Genomic DNA, 18,694 nt, shown 5'->3' with positions numbered 1-18,694 from the left:
AAATGCTTCTTGTTATTTGCCATTGTGTTCTGTTGGGGCGGGGGGGGGGGTAGGGGGTTGGTTATGCAGCAGGTCGTGGTAAGAGCTAACTGATACGCCTCCAAGATGACATAGAAAAGTTAGTGATGCCGACATGGTCAGGGAAGAGTTCACAGGGAAAACATTGTAGTGAGCCCTGAGGGGTGGACTGGATTTCGAGGTTAACGGCTTTACCAGTGGGCCTCTGGCAGCCACACTTGTGGGTACGTGTGTGGGAGTACGTCGCGGCACACGCACCGACATGCATGTGCTAACGAGCACTGCACACAGAGTCCCACGTCAGTGTGGAGGGCCATACCATAGAAATCCCATCCTCCAAATCTTGAGTGTTGACTTCCTTTTAAGCTGAGGCTATTTCTCCCTCTATTTTTCCCCAAAGAATTAATCTTCTTGTATTATTATTATGTTAGGTTTATCTTGAGTGAAACGTGGATGTGAATTTTATCTGTGGCTTAAGACATAATTGTGGGATGAAAACTTCAAACACCCAAGAAAAACACTGCTATCAGCACCGCCTTGTTGGAGGTGCCCACGTGCAGCTGCGCACAGCGTTTCCTCCGGCGCCTTCTCCTCCTGGGAGCTTATCACCTCGGCCATTTGGATGAGGTTATTTGCCCAATTTAGGAAATCATTACAGATTGGCTAAGTGGGACTTTTCTGTCACACAGCTCCATAGCCTACTCAGTCAACCGCAGGGCAGAAAGAGGCTCGGAGGGGGTGTTCCGGGCCAACCTTCCCCAGCAGAGTTTTGGTGGAATAGTAGTTCCATGGGATGTAAAAAAGGTTACTTGAAACACATGTTCACTAGTCCAGTAAACACTGGGTTCAAGAAGGTCAATCAGCCTCTCTCAGGATGCCTCTGAATGTTTAACTGGTGATGGTGCATCGTGAATCTCCAAGAAGGAATATTGGATGCAGCTCCTCAAAGTATCTGAAATCAGAATTCTACTTCTTTCACACTGTTTTTACCCCCAGGGATAGGCTAGGTCTGGAGTTCCCCGAAACACAATTTTTTAAAGTCATTCAATAGCATGCGCTGATGCCCCGGTGGCTGCGCTTTCATTACCGGAAAGTTGTCACCATGAGTCAACGGCCACCTGCTCGCGGCCTCCCACCCCCCGGAGCCCCACTCAGGACTGCTCCTTCGCAGCGGCCCGTAGGCCTTCAAGCATCTCAGACACGGAGATTCCGACACCAGGTCGCCGGCACTGCTGGGTCTAGTCTATGGTCTAATACTGTCAGCAGGAGAGCCCATAAGGGAAAGAGCAAGAAGCAGGCACACGTTGGCTCCACCATGTATTGGGCTGTGGGCTGTTTGATCTTGAGCAAGTTACTTAACTCCTCTGAGGCCTCGGTCTCTTCATCTGTAACGTGGGGGTGACAGCTAACCCCGCACACCGCGGGGCTCACTCCCAGGCTGGCAAACTCTTACTGTCATTACTCTGTAATCCGTCTCTCCCGGTTCCTGCCCATTGGTTTAGCCCACGGTGGTCTCCAAGAAGTGTCCCCTCCTCGCCGGGCTTCCGATTCCTGGCTAAGTTCGATTCACACTGACATTTGCTCACACCCACTTTGTGTCCCGCCACATCCAGAGCTCTGGGAGCACAGTAATGAATCACATAGGATAATGGCCCTCGAAGCCCTCCCAGCCAGGTGGAGGACACAGCAAGGAAACCCCAGCTCGAAGTTCCTGGGGACATTAGATCCAAGGTCCCCACCATCTCGGGTCAGAGGAACATAGGTAACCAAGCTTGAAAGGACGATTCAAGAGCACAGACGCCGACGGAATCCGCTCTAAGATGCTTTCACAGTCTCTCTGCAGCCAGTGTTTTTGTCTGGAATTGGTGCGCCTCACTCTCTACCATTCCTAGCCTGCAGTGTGCTATTCCCTGGTGGCCGAGCTGCCTGGGAGGGCACAGAATCAGAAATCTGCGTTTCCAATTACTTCAAGAAGGGGGCACGGAAGTAGAAGCCAAGGACTTAATATGGAGATTTCTCATTTGCCTCCTCCAGCCATTGACCCTGGGTGAAAAAAGACAAAATTTTGAAAGCACGGTGTCTTGCTCAAGCTGGGTCAAAGCTTTGCCCCTGCCTTTTCCTTAAATATAGATGAGCAGCATTTGTTTTTCCTAGATCATAGTTACTCAGCTCGAAAGGGCTGCCTCCCTAAACCATAATCACCAAATTCTTTGAAGCGCTGTTCTTTCCTCGACCTGGCCCTCGAGACCGAAGCCAGCGTGGTCTCGCACATTCAGCAGGTTATTTTTCAGAGGACACAGAGAGTCTGCTCCCCATCACTCATCTCCCCTGGGGAATTCAAGTCACACACCAGAGGCAGAGTTCAATGTCCGATATCTGAAAGAGCTTTGCCAATGGCAGGGTGTGAAACACGTCGATGTGCACCCGGCTGAGATCCCTCGTTCAACAGTCAATGCGTATTGAGTGTCTCCGGTGCGCCCGGCACTGGGCTGGGCACCAGGGGTACGATGACAGCAGCAACAATAGGAAGGGCTACCTCTTCCCGAATGCCTAGCGCCTGGCACCCATTCAATCCTTTACTCTTCACCGCACCCCTGTGAGATCGTTACGCTTCACTATTTGTGCAGAAAGACACCGAGGCAGAGAGAAGTAAGATGACCCACCCGCCGTCACACAGCTAGGAAGTGACAGAGATGGCACTGGGGCCTCACAATCCAGGTCCAACGCCGGTGTTCTTAACCGCTACGCGTCCCATCTCTCGGGGGTCACTGAGGCAGATTTGGCCCCACAGGCTAGCGGGGGAGACAGTCGAGGACACTGGCGATGATACCAGGGAGGGACAGAGAGGCAGCTTCCAGGTGGCAGGGCTTCACAGGAGGGCACCGCCTCAGAGGGAGGGCCAGGAACACGTCTGGTCCTCCCCTCCCAGTGCTCCGGTTCAGGGCTTCCCAAATTTTCCTATCCACAGTCACCTAGGGGACCTTGTTAAAATGCAGATTCTGACTCAGTGGCTCAGAAGTGAGCCTGAGAATCTGCATTTCTTTTAAAAGACCCCATTTCTAGCAGTTGGTGATGTAAGGCTCCAGGGCAGGGGCGGCAAACTTTTTTTTGCTACTAGAACACTATAATGAGGACAGCTGGCCTCTCCCTTCCTGATGCCAAGCCTAGATAATAATATCCTAGACAATGATGTCATGGTTGCCGTTGTACCCTCCACACACCCCGCTACACCACGCATGAAGTCAGGAGATTACTAAATCGGCTCAACTCAGAGCTCATGAGGAGCCAGCCCCTATTCTCAGTGCCTGGCAGACGTGGAGTCTTCACAGGGACCTGAGAACACCCAGGTCGAGAGATATGGTGACTTAGCAGCTCGCCCAAGGTCACACCTCCGGTTACTGGCAGAGCAAGGAAGGGAACGCTGTGGTTCTTTGAAGCTTGGGCAGCTGGGGCAGCTGGGGCACACGGGGCACACGGGGCCTCCCTGGCTGCCCGCCTCCTGGATCTCCTCTAATCTCCCATTTCCCTAACAAAGAGGCTCGGGTCAGAGAGGTTACATTATTTGGGCAAAGCCACTCAGCTAGTGAGGGCCAGAGCCAGGGTTCAGCCCCGGGGGGCCTGACCCCAAGTTCATTCTCTTAACAGCTCGACAGCAAAATAGGAATTTGAATTTCTGCTCAGACCTCAAGTGGTCGTTTTCAGGCTGTAACCAGAATAAGGGATCCATTTATGACCGTGAAATAATAGGCCTGTTAAGGCTTTAGGCCTCCATCTGGACCTGCAGCTCTGGAAGGGGGAGGGTCATGTCCCCTTCACCCTTTAGCTTTTCCATCTCAAATCCTGAATGGGATTTTGTGGTCTCTGTTCTCCTTCCTCCACCCCAGGAAAAGAAAGCAAGGAATCGTTCTAGAAGCATCACCCTGCTGCAGACGCTGGAGGAAACAGTCCCCACTGAGCCCCTGACATCCAGAGGCCCAGGCACCTGGGAACGGGGTGGATATGGAGGCCGCAAGCAGCTCACCAGGCCTCTGCCCAGCCTCCCAACAGAGTAGCCCCGCGGGCCTTGGCTCTCTTAACGCTCCCGGACGGACAAACGTTCCTCGTTGTTCTCCTCCTCCTCCTCTTCCTCCTCACTCAGCTCATCCTCTATGGACCAGCCATCCCCCCCAACTCTCCGCCGGCCCCGCCCACTCACCGCAGGCCCCTCCCACTCCCCCACCGGCCCCGCCCACTCACTGCAGGCCCCTCCCACCTCCCATTCATCACAGGCCCCTCCCCCTCTCCGCCGGCCCCGCCCACTCACCACAGGCCCCTCCCACTCCCCCACCGGCCCCGCCCACTCACCGCAGGCCCCTCCCACCTCCCCATTCATCACAGGCCCCTCCCCCTCTCCGCCGGCCCCGCCCACTCCCCCTCCGGCCTCCTGCAGTGCGCGATGCTGTCGGAGCACTGATTGCTGATACAAGCGGCGCAGTTGTTGATTGGGAATAAGAAATAAAAATAAAGCACTCGAGCTGACCAGCCACTGCACCAGGTCATCTTTCAAGAGTGTCACCTGGAGGCCAGGGGAGCAGGAAAAATTGCTGTGGGCTCAGGCCGGCCCCGCCCCGCCCACCTGGCTCCCTGGCAGCCTCTAGCAGGGTTTCAGCAGCACGTCGTCTCCTTCCTGCGCTGGCCCCTGTCCTCTCGAGCCGCAGCTGCTCTGACCCCGCAGAGGCCATCTCCGCAGCCGACACACGCTCGACCCACCGCCGCGTGGAGGCCTCCCTGTGTGTCCACCGGGCGAGCTACTGCAGGGCCCCGGGGGTCGGGGTGGCTGTGGGGTGCAGCGGCGGGCAAGGAAGAGGGCACACGTCAGGGCGCAGCCACCAGGCACGGTGCAAGCAGCGGGGTGTGCCAGAAGCTCTAAGCTGGGGTCTGCAGACGTCCAGGCTGGCATCGACCTCGGGGAGCTCAGTCCACGCGCAGCAGCTAACATGGGGCATAGCTGAGGACCAGGGCCTCAGGCTCAGGCCAGGCCAGGCTTCTGGCACCTCAGGACCCCAGGAGCTAGGAAAACCCCTGGACACTTACTCCAGAGAGGCTCCAGGCGGATGCCTAGCTGTCAGTGGTAGTGGTGAGGACGGTGTGGACCACAGCAAGGGCTTTGGGGGCTCCGGAGTACATGGCCTGGGACTCTGGTGACATTTCAGGGGCTCCAGGTGAGCCCTGGGTCCCCGAGTCAAACCAGCAGGTGGCTTACGCGTGGAAAGAGAGACCATTGCTTCCCCACCCCATGTCCACACCCCCAGGACTGAGGAGGAGCCCGGCTTCTTAAATGTTTCCTGCTTCAGTTCACACTGGCCTGGGATCTTTGGGGAGACAGGAGGATGGCACCTACGGGCAGGAGGACGCTGTCAGGAGGGCCAAGGGGCAGAGAAGGGAAAGGACCCGCAATCATGCTTTCCTACTCCATTTGCATGACCCATATTATTTCCTCATGGGTTCATTGCTTTCCGTTTTCAAGTGAAAATGTTTTCCAGCTCTTCCCTTTAGAGATTTTATCCTGTACCTGGTGATATACAATATTCATGCCTGCTGCAAGTATGAGACTTGAAACAGAATCCTGGGATTTTCCCCGATTGGGTCATTTTGGGTCACATGCCCATCCCTGAATGAGTAACTGGAAGGATATTCTGTGCAGATGTGAATGAGAGGCATCCAGTAGGGGCCCACTCCTGAACAGGCCGTGGGTTGACTCCACCCCACTGGGCAAATGGCAGATGGGAGGGCAGAGGGAAGGGGCAAGGAGATGCCGGGGAGGCAGCTAGCAAGGCCGTGGACGTTGTCGGCACTGAGGACTGACTCTCCGTCTCTGACTCTGCTCTACGCAAACTGTCTCCTTGAATTATTGGCTTTACAACGATTTTAGAGATGATTGGGCCCAAGGATTGTCACCGAGTCTGTATTGCACTTTAAGGGTACATACAAGAATCTCGGGGCGCAGAGTGAGATTTCCACAAAGGGGCAACGGGCTTTTAAAGATCGGGAACCCGGGGATCCCTGGGTGGCGCAGCGGTTTGGCGCCTGCCTTTGGCCCAGGGCGCGATCCTGGAGACCCGGGATCGAATCCCACATCGGGCTTCCGGTGCATGGAGCCTGCTTCTCCCTCTGCCTATGTCTCTGCCTCTCTCTCTTTCTCGCTCTGTGACTATCATAAATAAATAAAAATTTAAAAAAAAATTAAAAAAAATAAAGATCGGGAACCCTCATGTTACTTGCATTGCTTGCCACCATTCTGGCTGCTGTGGACTAAAGTTCTGGTTTCCCCCAGTTCACATGTAGAGGCCTAAGCCCCAGTAAGGTGGTATTTGGAGGTGGGGCCTTTGGAAGGTGATTTGGTCCAAAGGTGAATGGATTTGGTCTCTTACGACAGAGGCAGGAGAGGGGTGATCCCTCTGCACCGTGGAGACTACGGTGAGCCATCGGCAAACCAGGAAGAGAGCTCTCCCCAGATGCTGGATCTGCCCCCAACCTGATCTTGGGCTTCCAGCCTCTGGAGCGAAGAGAAAGAAGTGTTTGTTGTTTAAGCCATCCAGGGTCTAGTGTTCCCTACAGCAGCCCACGCTGATAAGACGCTGCCCTTGGGCTACTTAATGTACCAAAGTCTCAGGCTTCTCATCTGTAAAATGGAGAGGAAAGCAGACCCTTCCTGTGAAGGTGGTTGGGATCGTTAAATGAGACGAGGTGCAAAGCATGCTCAGGATTCGCCTCAAACCAAGGAAGTGCTCAACCATGGGCAGATCTCTATTATTAGGAGAGTTTGACAACAGTGTGTCCCGTGTGCCACTGGGATGAAGGGGAAGGCAGCCACCAACACATCCAGCATCTCATTCTAGAGATAAGACAACTCCCGGTTGGGCGAATGATGCGAATGATTCCCCTCCATCATGGGACTCCTGAGCCAGAACAGGAGCATATTCCAGCTCGGGATCGTCTCCAGGCCTGCGGTCCAGGGCTCACACCTCGTATGGGGTGCTGAGTGTCTCGTTCTTCAGTCACGTCATGCTCTCTCTCCCCACCGCGAGCCCAGCAGTGTCACTCAGCAGACGGCCGCTGCCCCTCTGCAGGATCCGCCAGGTTGGAGGCTGGGAGACAGGTCTTGTTACTCACCAGAGACCCTTCCAGGAAAAGCATTTCCAAGAACTCAGCAGCGACATCTGACCACCTTCTGTCTGTCCTCCTCAGCCAGGTTCTAGTCCCGACTGTCATTAATTGCTTTGGGCAGAAGGAAAGCTGCTGACTCCCTCTCAGCTTCTGAAAGTGCTTCTGTAGCAGCAACAGCAGCCAAACCCCAGCTGTCTGGGCGCTGGCTAAGTGACTGCAACACGGTGGTCCGGTCCCGGTCCCTAAGAGATGGGATGCTCTTAATGAGCATCCTCATAGGTATCCTTCCTTTTTTTGAAGATTTTATATATTTATTTGACAGAGAGAGAGAGGAGCAGAGGAAGAAGGGGAAGCAGGCTCCTGCTGAGCAGGGAGCCAGATGCAAGGCTCGATCCCAGGACCCCGGGATCATGACCTGAGCCGACGGCAGACAATGGACTCAGCCACCCAGGCGCCCCTGTAGGTGCACTTCCAACTGGGTTTTCAGACACGGGACAAATGCACCCTTAAAGACCTCTGCATCTGTCCTTGCGTCTCCACCGCATGCACACGTGGAAGCAAACACTATGCACACGGACACACACACCCCCCTTCCCTGCATGATTCCTTTCAAAGTGATTCTCCCAGCCTGGTAGGGAGACAATCCCGCCACGCTTACCACTGCCAACCCTAGATGGTGCTCACTTACGCAAGTCCCTGCCAGGCTGACGGCAGACGCGGCTCTGCACCACCTCAGACCCTCCTGGCCTCATCTGCCCCTGATCCCAGCCCCTGCTCCTGCAACCCTGTGGGCACAGGCTTCGGTCAGCTTTACGCAGGTGCAAAATGATGGCACTCTGATTGGGCATACTGTGCATCTCTCACCTGCTTCCCTTGGGCTCCTCTGTGACACCCAAGTATGAGATGCCACCGGGAACCTGCTCAGTAGCCCACATATGCACAGTCTGGAGGTGCAGGGGAATTAATCCCCCCTGAGGAAAACCTTTGAACCTTTGACGCTCTTTCTGGGTGACAGAAAGCAGCAGATAAATGTCCCACTTCTATCACTAGGTGCACTGTCCCAGACACATTTCGGAGGGCTTTTCAGATGGTCTTTGAGATTGAGGGACCAGCTGCTCATGGCTGTAGCCAAGGTCATGCAGCCTTGTATTGCCTCACTCTCCCACTCTGCTTCACTCTCTACTTCCGCTCCCTGGGGTCGGTAGCCCACAAAATACTTGTAGGTAAACCTTGATCTCAAGCTTTACTGTTGAGGGTTCCGAGTTAAAATGGTTGTTTCCAACAGTGGCCCAAATGCAGACCCTTAGGATAGGATTTTAGTGCTGCACCACTTACCATTCACACGACAATAAGGACTCTTGTGTGCCAGTGCTAAGGGGAGGGGTGGTGACCCCTGGCACTCTGGGGTATCACAATAGCTAACACTTTCACCTGAAGCTGATGATAGAAATGAGAAGCCATTTGGAAGGTGCACATGAGTCATGGTGGCTACGGCACTTGAGTGTATAGAGAATATTAATTATACAGATTATGGAATGGTGTAGCCTTTTGTTAACCACATTCAACACCTTGAAATAAGACAGTAAAACACTCAAGGTGTCCAGTTGCAGATTTAAACCATGCTGTGAAAACCAAAAGGCCTCTATGGAAGCTTTGAAGAGACTTTTATTTCCTGCCGCCATGAGCCACCCTGGGCCAAAATCCTGGCCAGCATTATTTGAGAAGGTGACAGTGTTGCAAAGGAAACTGAAGGCACAGCCTTCATAGATCTCCTCTGTAGAGGTGTAGCCCTGATGGAAGAGGAATGGGCGTTTGAGATGCAGGATGGGGACATTTGAGGGAACAATTCGAGAATCTTAAATCCCCAGATTCCCCTGAGACCTCTAGACTAGCAGAAGTACCCCCTTCCCTCTGTCTCAGGAGAACAGCCTCCCAGTCTGGAGGTGGTGCAATAACTTTACCCAATGCAAGTGTTTGCAAAATAAAGTTTGTCCGTCTCAAGATCCCCCCTTATACCTCTCACTGCCTCCAGACCTAACTGGGGTCAGGTCTCAGCACAGCTTCTGCAAACACAATCCCTGCTCCTGGAGAAAATATCAGTGTTCAGATTATATGTAGAAGCAGAAATTTGAGAACACATGTGAAAGTGGATATGGAAGATATTAGAGAGGAGAGAATTGGGGTTATAAGGTGATATAGGAGAGAATTTATTGCCAAGGGGGAAGTCACTTGTGACTTGGGATTTAACATTCTGGAAGGAAGCATGGATCCAGTCCTAATAGTCTTCGGGAGTGACTACTGAAAGCTTGGACCTGACCATAGCCTACAATAAACAAGAGGGAGATTCTGTACTTGGCATCAGGGAAGGGGTCTAAATGCTCAAAAAGTTGGGAATTTTAGAATAATGTGCCAAATAAGAACCTACCACTGGCTCCAGGGTGAGCCAGAAGGTACTCTTTCCAATAGAACAATGAGGAATGCATGGGGCAAGGGTAGCATCATCATCTTGGAGACACCATGGTTTTCTCCTTTAGGCCTGGGTAGACTGTTAAAGATAATGCCATGGAACTTGGATCGTCAAGATCAAAGGGGATGAAGAGATCCCAGTATATCAGAGGGCAAGGGTCAACACTTAACCATCAGAGGCAAAATTAATATAATTCCATTATGAGCAGCAAGGCTAGAACGGCAATTAGTGTGCCTTGGTCCCCAGGGAACCGTGCTGATGCCTAAATGTATCAGGGTGTTGTTGGGAGCAAATAGATGGACAGACAACTAATGCACGCCTTCACTGGTATGATTTTTTAAAAATCAAGACTTTATGAGCAGAAGGTTAATACCAGCCAAGGCCACAGAGAGCTATTAACTGAAGGAGAGGTCAAGTTCCCTTGAGGAAGGATGGTGCAATGCTTTTGCACATACATATAGGAAACACATATCTGATCATTTCCCAAAGGACTTGTGGCTATTTGTCAGGGTGACTGTGTGCTGAGGGAAGGGGAAATAGATATTTCGATGACTATTTGGGTATGGAGACTGAGGTGATACTAACACAAGATCTGAAACACTATTATGATTCTCCAGTTAAAGCAGAGAACATCAGAAGGCAAGTAATCAGTGGAGTTCTGGTCTAGGTCTTTCTCATAGAGGATCTGATGGGTCCTGGATTCTAGGCCCACCATGTAATTATTTCCCCAAATCTCAGGTTTAGAATTGGAATAGGTACACCTTACAGCTGAAATATCCCCTACACTGGCCCTCTAGTGTATAAACTGACTGCCACGATGGTAGGAAAGGCCAAATGGAAGCCCCTAAAACTGCTACCCCATTCTTTAAGTAACAATAGTAAATCAGATGCCATCTTGCATCCTTGCAAAAAAAACTGCCGAGATCAGTGCCACCACAGAAGGCGTAAAGGTGTTTCCCTCTGTAATTCTGCTTTGTGGCTCATCCAAAAATCAAATGGATTGTGGCAGATGAAAGTAAGTGCCATAAACCTAACCAGGAGGTTGCCCTAACACAGCTGCCGTGTGGTATCTTTACTGAGCAGATCAACATGCATTTGTATATGATCACTGATTTGTCAGATGAATTGTTCTGGATGTTGATCAGTGAGGATATTTAAAAACAGTTTAGCTTTACATGGGAAGGACAAGAGTACACATTCACTTGTGCTAGGACTACATCGACTCTCCTGCTGTCTGCCACAGAGTCACCCATGGAAGTGATGTTAATTGTCTTGATCCCCCACAAAACCCTAACCAGCTGTGCGCAGGGAAACTTAAGAGCACCATAGCTCAGGCCCACACCGTGTGCTTTCTGCCTTCTCTTTCGATGCTGCAGTGTGGGATATCATGGAAACATGCTCAGTATTTATGCCTGTGTAATCCCAAAGTGTGGCAGGGTTGATGTCCTGTGGGGCCAACTTTTGATCAATGGATGAGAGGATGATATGTAAACACTTTCTTCTCTCTATTCCAGGACACCATCTTTGTGAAATGATGCATTTCATAAAGTTTGTTGATAATCCTAAAGGATCAACCAACTGGTCAACCACAGTGATGATGAACTTAATAATGCATCCTTATATAGACCCTCTCTCCTTCGCTGTCTCCTTCCTCTGTTCCTCACTTCTGCTCTCTGGGCTTGTATTCCTCAAGACAGTACTCATGGACATAAGCCCGTATTTCTGGAAAATTCAGGCCGGGTCATTGACTTCTCTGTAACAGAGAATAATGAAGCAGAGTCTTCTATTCCCTGACCTTTGTTCTCTTATTTTAGGATAGAAGCCAGAGAAGCCTGAAGTTGAGAGATCCAATACCACTAGAAGACTCAAAAAGTGACTGTCTCACTTAGAAAAGGGAAGAATTTAGATAAAGGTATTTCTCTTTAGAAGGGAGGAAACGATTTTTTACTTTGAAAGTTCCATGAGAAGCAAGAATAGTTACAAACAACAAGGCATATATATATCAGCAGATTTGTCTGATTCACAAGTGATCTCTACAGTGCAATTTTAGGGGTAAAAGGTCCCAGTTAATAGCTTTCTTTCTTGGATCAAGCGTTACCACTTTTTAAATGCACAGCTCTTTAAAGCAGATTTCACCAACTAAAATGCCCAATGGGACCAGACAAGTAACGTGGATGAATGGAGTACATGCCCCAGTCAGGTCGGGCAGCAGCTTGCCAACTCCAGCTGATGCTGCCAAATAGGAGTATGGATGGACCCCGTTGTCTGCTCTTCTGATTTTTTAAGAGAAGCTGGAAGTCTGGACATTAACATAAAATCTCCAAATTATTAAAGTTAGCAGAGAATTAAAAATTTTTGAGAACATCAAAAAGGCAAAGAAAAGGTCTCCATGGATCTAGGACAAGCTGTTCTGAAAGAGTTGATCTCAGAAATCCTCAACCTCTCTTTAGTTCCTGACATCCAAGCAATCATGTCAAATCCTGCATTGTTCATTCAGAAGTATTGATAAGAGTGCCTCCTGTGAGTCAGAAATAAAAGTCAAGAACCAGCTCTCTGCCTTCCGGTGGCAATCAACGGTAGACAGAGCAGCGCACAGAAAACCAAAGAGACAAATTGCAAAACAGTATGAGAAGAGCTATGCTATGGAGAAGACCCGTGTTGTGGGGGCACAGAGAAGTACTCAAGCCAATCCACGGAGGTCAGGAAGTTCATCCTGGAGCAATTGCCAGGTGCTGAGATGTGACTCATGAATAGAGCCTGTCTGACTTAGGCAGGCAGAGCTGAGAGGAAACAACCATTCCAAATCCAGGAGAAGTTTCCAAATTTCATGAGCAAAATTTTCTGAAAATGCAACTTCACCATAATGCATTTATTTATTTATTTATTTATTTATTTATTTATTTATTTATAAATTATGCACCTTGTGGTGTGCTGATGGAATGTGGACATTTTGTACAACCAGCAGAAGATTTTTAGGGGTTAATTAAATATAGAAAGTTGAAAATTATAAACCATTTTGCATGTGAAATTAAATAAAAGAAGAAAAAGAAAAATAAATAAAAGAAGAATCATGTAGCTTGTTCGCTGGAAATGTTTTGTTACTTTAAAAAGATATTAGTGGGATCCCTGGGTGGCGCAGCGGTTTGGCGCCTGCCTTTCGCCCAGGGCGCGATCCTGGAGACCCGGGATCAAATCCCACATCGGGCTCCCGGTGCATGGAGCCTGCTTCTCCCTCTGCCTATGTCTCTGCCTCTCTCTCTCTCTCTCTCTCTCTGTGTGACTATCATAAATAAATAAAAAAAAATTAAAAAGATCTTAGTTTGACGCTTTTTGATATAATCATTTTAAGGTCAGAGACCATGTTTATTTTGAGCGTGGTCTTAGTGACATGATAGGCTGAGAAAGAGGCATCCCAAAGACAGAGATCAATATGGGACAAGTACATCATCGTCTTCACTTTCTACACATTCTACTCATTTCTCCAATCCTATTTACCAATTATTACAGAAGATGTGGGGATTTGGCTGGTAGGTTTCCATATTCTACACGTCAACCAGTTGTTTTTGCAAACAAACCAAAAGGCATGACATTTTTACATTTTGAACAAATGTGTTCAAAATCTTCTAGAATATATTATTTGGAAGATTTTTTTAATGCTTTCAAAAACCCTGTTTCCAGTTTTTACAGAGTGTAGATGTGACAGTTTTTGCAAACGACATACTGACAATATTATAGGCAATAAGATCCCATAATGGTGGAAACACTTCAAATACCAATTTTTAAATGTTCTTTCTTTCATGTAAACCTCTTTCAAAAAAAAAAAAAAAAAACAAGTCCTTTCTCACTTTTATCTTGAAAGGGCAGATTACAGATGTTTACTTTTTGAAAATATCTAACAGCAAGAGCTACCTGTCATCATGGAAAGGTCAGCAAGTTTGGGAAACTTGTCTTTTGGGAAAAGAAAATTATATCTCTCATCATTAAGCTCAGCAAGCCAGCAAGAGACCCTCTGAGGGGCGTAGCATCGGTCCCCTTCTCATTACACACTATTGAAAGATTCTGACGCTTAAAATAGACTTTGTGAGCCCAAGTCAACTACTGTGTGACTCATCAGGCTGAAGGTGAGTGGTGGCGGTGGCTCTGCAGCCTTCAGCGTGGGGAGCTCCCATTGCTTCCTCCGGAGACCTCATGCACCCCAGGGGACACACAACTGTCTGATGAATGGACAGGTGAGGATAACCAAGCCACTCCATTTAGGGAGTACATGGCAATGCCTAAATTCTCTGCCATTTTCCAGAAAGTTCCATTATTTTCATCCCACACCCCAGGGGACATCTGGTTCTTTGGAAACCACTGGCCTACAGGGATTAAGACCTGCTAACTGACCTTCCTCACTTCCCCTCTTACTCTCTCACTCAGTGGTCCATTCGTGATGATACTCATTAACATTTAATAAACTTTTACTACGTGCCAGGCGCTGATTCACGTCCCTGACTTGGATTAATTTGTGCAATCTCCACCACCAGTCTGTGGAATAAATCCTATTTGGTATCCCTTTTCACAGATGAGGAAACTGAGCCACAAAGCATCGAGCAACTAACCCAAGGTCTCAAAGTTGGTAGGTAGTTGAGGCAGGATCTGGACCCAGGCAGTTTGACTTCAGAGGCTTCAGTCTCATGCACTGTGTTAGGGTGACCCTTCTAACAGGGAGGTACTCAAAGTCTGCAGATCCACCATGATCTTTAATTCTTCCAGGATTTTGCATATATTATCCCTTTTGCCTGGCCCCTTCCTTCAAGATTTAATGCTAATGGACAAACCTCCAACAGCCTTCTCTGATCCCGCAGAAAACATTAGCTGGTACTTTGTTTCTTCACCTGCAGTAGGTGCCTTCCTCACAACCATGGTCCTTCCTCTGGGAACTGCTGCAATACGCAGGGGACCAAGCCTGAGCCAAGTCGAACCAATTAGATCCCTTCTCCCAGGATTTGGAATTTTAAATGGATGACCCAGAAACTGAGAGGGGTGGGGTTGGGGGCAAGGGTATCATTGGAAGAGGATCTACACACTGCTGCCTTTTAGACAGGAGTCCATGAACTCCCTTTGTTGAGTTGCCCAGCGCCATTCTGTGCTGTAAGCTTAGAGATCAAGGTCTTCCTTGATTTCCAAAAGATATCCCAGTGTCTTTCACTGACTCTGCCCAGAATCCATTTTCATTTCCTTCAATGAATAAAGCCAACATGACCAACCCACTGAACTCCTACAGCACTTTCACATCTCCTTCGGGGCATTTACCAGCTTGCACTGTGGTCTGGTCTTTGCTTGCAGGGCCCACTGCCCTGGGCAGGTTGTGGGCACCTGGAATGCACAGGCTGCTTCCGCATCTCTGGATTTCCAGGGCCCCGTACCTCATGTGATTTTGAGCAGTGTCAGTGAAAGCTTGCTGAGTGACTACTCAGATGGGTGTGTTCCCCCCAGGATGCGGCAGAGACATTTGGGTGCCTCCCCTGGTTGTGATCCATTCTCTTGCTGATATTCACAGCCAGAACCTTGAAAATACTATCTCTGGAAAGAAAATCCAGGCTGGAATCATTAAAAGCATTAAAAAATGACCTTTACCTGCTGTAGGCATAATCCATTAATAATGTACCTTGTACAAGAGAGATAATGGGAGTCTCCCACAGGGGAGATTACAGAATGAAGGGAATTTAAGGGTTGATACTCCTTCTCCAGATCGCTTTATCCCTCCCAGGTGCAAACAGTGGGGTACACACCAGGCCTCCCAAAGCCGAGGCCAGAAGGAGGAGCTGCACACAGAGGGGAGGACTTCAGCCTGGAAAGAGACCCCACCCAGGCCATCGCACTTGCCACCTTCCCTCTGACAGTCCCGCAGGAGGCTCTGACCTGCCCCTCTTCACTCCCACCAGGAGTCAGGAATTGTCAGCTGTGGCCAGGAGGGGGGCGAAGCCGACGACTCTGGAGTTTTGGGGTTTTATGCCCCTGCGAGGCATCGCTGGTCCCCAAGCTGCAGACACCGCTCAGTCCTCAGCCCTCCCAAGGACCCAAGGAAGCTCTGTCATTCCTGATTCATGGAGTCACTGAGTCCCCAAGTTGGAAAGACCTTAAAGGTCATCTTATGCTTGAGCACCTTTAGTGACAGGAGATTTACGACCTCCCCTGCGGCCACTCCATCTCCCGGAGCTGAGCCCAGCTTGCCGGCGTCCCTGTCATCAGAGCGCTTCGGGGGCAGACAGACAGGCACCCAGGGGCGCACAGGAGGACGGAGCCATGTCCACAGGAAACGCAAAACCCCAAATGAAGCCAATAAAAAGTCGCTCTGCCTTTCCTTATCAGCATCGCCGGCATCCTGCCAACGTGAGCCGCCAAACACTCCTCCTTGACAAAAGCTTTCGTTGGTCAAGCTCTAAGCAGGTGTCACGGTTACTGTTGAGGTTTACTAATAATGACTTACGCATAATGAGCGTCCAGTTAGCACATTCTGATTACTGATCCTCTGATGAACATCGGTTCTTCACGGGCACTAAGAATTCGGAGGAGCTCCAGTAACACAATCGGCCAACACGTACAAACCCGGCCACCTGTGCGCGTTTCAAAAATAAATTCTTAGGGTTTGCGTTCATTCCAGCTTGCTTCCATCTCAGCCCATGTCTCCACCCGGTGAGGTCCGACGGCTCCCTGTGTTTAAATGGTACATTTTTAGAAATAAGCACAATGATGGTAGAAACAAACAAACAAACAAAACAAAACATAAAGCGAGCTACTTCACTTCGGACATTCTATATGGCCACTTGAAGTTTTACTTGCATTTAAAATCTAAAAGGGGGGATCCCTGGGTGGCGCAGCGGTTTGGCGCCTGCCTTTGGCCCAGGGCGCGATCCTGGAGACCCGGGATCGAATCCCACGTCAGGCTCCCGGTGCATGGAGCCTGCTTCTCCCTCTGCCTATGTCTCTGCCTCTCTCTCTCTCTATGTCTATCATGAATAAATAAATCTTTAAAAAAATAAAATAAAATAAAATAAAATCTAAAAGGGGAAAGGAGAAAAAATAAGTGGGAAATATCAGAAAGGGAGACAGAACATGAGAGACTCCTAACTCTGGGAAACGAACTAGCGGTGGTGGAAAGGGAGGTGGGCGGGGGTGGGGGATGACTGGGTGACGGGCACTGAGGAGGGCACTTGACGGGATGAGCACTGGGTGTTATTCTATATGTTGGCAAATTGAACACCAATAAAAAATAAATTTATAAATAATAATAATTATAAAATAAAAAATAAATAAATAAAAATAAATAAAATCTAAAACAAAAAATTAAATAAATAAATAAATAAATAAATAAATAAATAAATAAATAAATTCTAAAACAGTGAAACCGAGTGAAAACTGCAAGGTGCAGTATTTTCTTGTTTGGTAAGTGTAGTTTTTAGTTCATCTGCATTGAATTGGAGTAATATCTTTAAAATTGAAATGTGTCCTCTTCTAATTGTTAACTATTTCTAAACTAAATAATTAATCAGGAAAATAAACCTGTAATGTTATTATTTCTTACTGCAGCCTATTGTATCTATGTTTCCCCTTTTCTCAGAAACTATACCAACAAAAAGAAAAAAAAAAACTATACCAACATAATAAAAAAATATTAATCCATGGCTTTCTTCCTTTTTTATCTTGCAATATTTGCTGTATTCTTTAACTGGTGTGATTATGAACCTATGAAGTTTAATAAAAGAAGATGTTCACTCTTCTTCTCCTTTTTGATCATTTTTATTGTTCGTTTATTTTTACGTTTATCAGTGAGAATCATTTTGTGGTACAGAGGAGATGGGTGTTGAAAAGTGATCTTCTCTGGGTGTCGCTACAGCGGGCACTCCCCAGAACCTCATCCCTGTCACGGAGGCAGCACCAGTATTTGAAAATTCCCATCGTGTGTATCCTGGACTTCTCTAGGCTGACCCAGTGCTCCCAAACATTCTTGATAAAAATGGCTTGAGTCTTTCCACCATCCTTGCTAAATGGCTATCATTTATCAAACACTTACCCGATGCCAGGTAATGTATATGATCTCATTCAATCCTCACCGCAACTCACTGTGAAACAAATATTTTTCTTTCCATTTAATGGCTGAAAACACTGAGGCTCAAAGGGATGAATGAACCCGTCCAAGATCACACAGTCATGTGCCACAGAGCTGAGACACAAGGTTAGGTACATGTGACGGCAAAGCCCATGCACGTGAAGGTTGGGCATGGACAGTGGACTCCTTCGTTCCAGAAGCAGTACATGTGCTACTGCTGCCTTTGAACTCGGTCTCGGGGGCATCTGCAGCAGACAGAAGGGATGCCAGGAGGGTGTTGACCTGAGCCACGGGTGTCCAGCATGTAATGTCTAGAATCCACCAGGCCTGCGGGTGGGGAGGTGGAGAGCTAATGCTGAAAGGGAAGAGGGGTTCCTCTGTGCTCTTCCAGGGAAGGGACAAAAATGCACAAGTCCCTGAGGAAAGGGTTGTACAGACGCCCTCAACTGAAGACAAGTTCCGTGTCTGAAGGGTCCTGATCCAGGGCCACCTGGGTGGCTGTCAGTTAAACACCTGCCTTTGGCTCAGATCTTGATCCCAGGGTCCTGGGGTTGAGACCCTCCTTGAGCTCCCTGCTCAGCGGGGAGTCTGCTTCTCCCTCTCGCTCTGCCCTTGTGCTCTCTCGCTCGCTCTCTCTCTCCCTCAGGTAGATCAACAAACAGCCCTGATCCAGAGCGGGACCCGGGGGCAGAGCAGAGGTGACCAGCAAGCCAGGGCCAGAGACCTGCCTCTACAGGTGAACCTGCATGAATCAAGGAAGGCCTAGAAAAAGGCTGGGCGGTCCTTGGAGAACAGAAAGATCCCTAGTGGGCTGGGGACCATGGCTGGGCTTCCACGTGGGGTCAGAAGACGAAGCTGAAGGGCTCCAGATGCTCATGCACGCAGCCCCTTACAGAGGCCCAGGGAGATGCCGCCTTTAGGCCCTGGCTACCCTAAAACCTCACCTCTGTACGGAAGAGCGGACGTGGAGC

Source organism: Canis lupus, chromosome 15 (genome assembly GCF_003254725.2).
Source record: "Canis lupus dingo isolate Sandy chromosome 15, ASM325472v2, whole genome shotgun sequence".
Taxonomy (NCBI): Eukaryota; Metazoa; Chordata; class Mammalia; order Carnivora; family Canidae; genus Canis; species Canis lupus.
This window is presented reverse-complemented; position numbering follows the sequence as displayed.